Source organism: Pyrus communis, chromosome 13, assembly GCF_041283825.1.
Source record: "Pyrus communis isolate YQ-2024b chromosome 13, ASM4128382v1, whole genome shotgun sequence".
Taxonomy (NCBI): Eukaryota; Viridiplantae; Streptophyta; class Magnoliopsida; order Rosales; family Rosaceae; genus Pyrus; species Pyrus communis.
Genome location: NC_142577.1, coordinates 18579937 through 18582513, shown reverse-complemented (window position 1 = coordinate 18582513; position 2577 = coordinate 18579937). Strand labels below are relative to the sequence as shown.

General features: G+C 36.5%; 1 long non-coding RNA gene across 1 annotated transcript; it reads left to right on the top strand.

The window, feature by feature from the left end:
• Positions 1-424: 424 nt before the first annotated feature.
• LOC148691893 (uncharacterized) lies at positions 425-2183 on the top strand. Its single transcript, XR_015955337.1, has 2 exons — positions 425-1236; positions 1718-2183. It is a non-coding gene; the product is annotated as an uncharacterized LOC148691893 (long non-coding RNA).
• Positions 2184-2577: the final 394 nt, after the last annotated feature.

Below are 2577 nucleotides of genomic sequence, written 5' to 3'. Positions count from 1 at the left end.
GAAAAGGTATCCGTATGAGTAACATTCATGGCATCACCATTGTCCATATAAACCTGGGTTGGACCATTGTAAGGTTGAGAAGCAGAAAAGATGAATGATTGTCTAGTCATATGATGAGTGGCACTGGTATCAAAATAATATTTTGGATCATGCGGGTGTAAAGTGTGAGTGCCAACTAAAGGTGGGAAAAGGTGTGGATCCAAATGATCAAGGAGGGCATGCGGCTTGTGTGGCCTGCAGCATCATTGGTCTTGGATGCACATTAAGAGGAGGCCTGCTGTTGCTGAAAGTGGGGCAAGAAAGTTGACCATGGGGCCTGCTGGGCAAATACTGCGTTGACGCAGGAAGCTGTGCTCTTGCGGGAAAGGGCGTCAGGGATGGTATCCTACTATCCTAGATGTTATTAGAAACGTCCAACTTAGACTATCCAACTTCCCAACCTCTATTGGAATGAACCTGCATATTGATTATTAGACAAGTCCAAACTCCGTTAACTATCGTGTCCTTAGGTATATGGTTGATCAGGGCTTCAATGGAATTTTGAATTCCTGCAAGCAAAATCCAAATTACAGAAATTGAAAATTGAAAAAAGAGAAAACCTGTTCACACACAAACTAAATAACACAGGAATCCGTACACAATTCGGATACAAAAGTAGTGGCGCCAAATCGTATCTTAACCGTTAATGGAAAAGAATCCTAACGAATTATCAACAAAAATATATACCTTCTCCATATCTATGAAGAATTAAAAGAAACTCGTATACAACCCAACTCCACCTCTTTCTTACACTTTTCTTCTTCTTCATGCCAAAACCCTAATTCTAGTTTGCTAGCTCTGAAGCTCTAAACGTAAAGAGCTTGCATCTTGAGCATTATACCCTAAACCCTACTCCCTACGATTTCGGCTTCCAAAAGTATTAAAATCCGATTCTTTTGTTCTTCATCCACTATTCTTCACAAAACCCAGAACCCAGTTGCAACCAATATTGGCGTCAAAACGGTCTCGTATTGTCCCCTCATCGACAATACAGCCTCAGAGACCAAATATCAAACAGCTGGAGCAACAGCCTCTGCCTCAGCCTCGACGGAGTATCTTTACGTTGAATTCGCCAATTGGGGAAACAAATGGCTTCGTATCTAAGAAGCCACCTCATGAAGGGTTCAGGGCTTTTCTTAAATGTTGTTCCTTGTGCAAGGAGAAACTCAGACAAGATAAAGAGGTTTACATGTATGGGTACGTATCAAGTATTTTCTCAACTTTATTTCTATTTTTGTATTCTAATTCGGTTTTCTTGCAAATATAATTTAAAATATTGATTTGATTCCCCCAAAAACTGTTAATATTTATCTCTGTCTTTAGTCTAATTCTATTTTATAAGTTATTCTTCAAATATAATGTATATCAATACAAATTATTATTATCACGAAATACAAGTAGGTCGCACCTCTAATGATGGTGTGTGATAAACAAATAATGTGATTCACTTAGCATTACTGTAACTTGTGTATAAATTTTCTTGCCAGCCAACAGTATATATAATTAAGAAATTAGGTACAGAAATTTGTTTTTGACTGATTGGTAATAGACGCCAGGATATTATGCATTTTTAGCAACTTTCTGAAATGTTGCACTTTTCCCTTTGTTTGTTTGATGCATCGAAACGACGGGGTTTTAAACTTACATTAACATTTGAATTGAAATTTTGATGATGCAGATGCCTAACTGCATTTTGCTCCCTTAAATGGCGAGACGATCAGATGGCGTTGGACAGGTTCAACAAAAAAATTGATGCAGAGCGTAAAGCAAAATGACGGGCATTTTTAGGTAATTCAAATGCAGCAAAGCAATGAAAGTTCAATTTTGTATGCAGAAGGAGAAGGTGCTTTCGAATTTTTGTAGTCAGCTGGCAATGTAGACTATAGTGTAGTAGGAAAACTTGTTCTAACAAATCTTTTGGTAACTTGGCATGTTAAATGTCAATCTGTTTCTTCAGAAACAGAAATTAAGATGCTTAATAAGCTACAATTTTCATTAATCAAGGGAAACCTGCACTTTACTAATCGTTTTTTTGTGGCAATTTAGATGGGAATTTGTTTATTTCTATTTAATTATATGATGGATGTATACAGCTAAATGTGGATTTGTAATACTCTCTTCTAAATTTCCAGTTCCACTTCAAATATTTTGAAACCCTACTGCTTTGGATTGGACATCAACTTTGCTTTGGTTATATGTAGTAAATATCCACTGGATCTGTACAATCTTTGAAGCTTTATTGGTGAATGAGCTAATTTCAAAGGGTTGCTTGAGAATTACTCGTGTTTGCCCAAATCTTATGGTGTGGTTGCTTTGTTCTTTAAAGTAGCGCCATCAGGATTTAATTATTATACTGAATAGCTAGCACTTGTTTATCCATTTCGAATAGAAAATATTATGCGTCACTGAGTGCGTCTACATCTTATAACGTTGACAGACACAAAAGTGTATACATTGGTAACATGTTGGAATTTCTCCATTTTCAAACATAATCAAAATTTGTTCACTATTGCAAAAAGAAGGTATGTCAAAAATTCA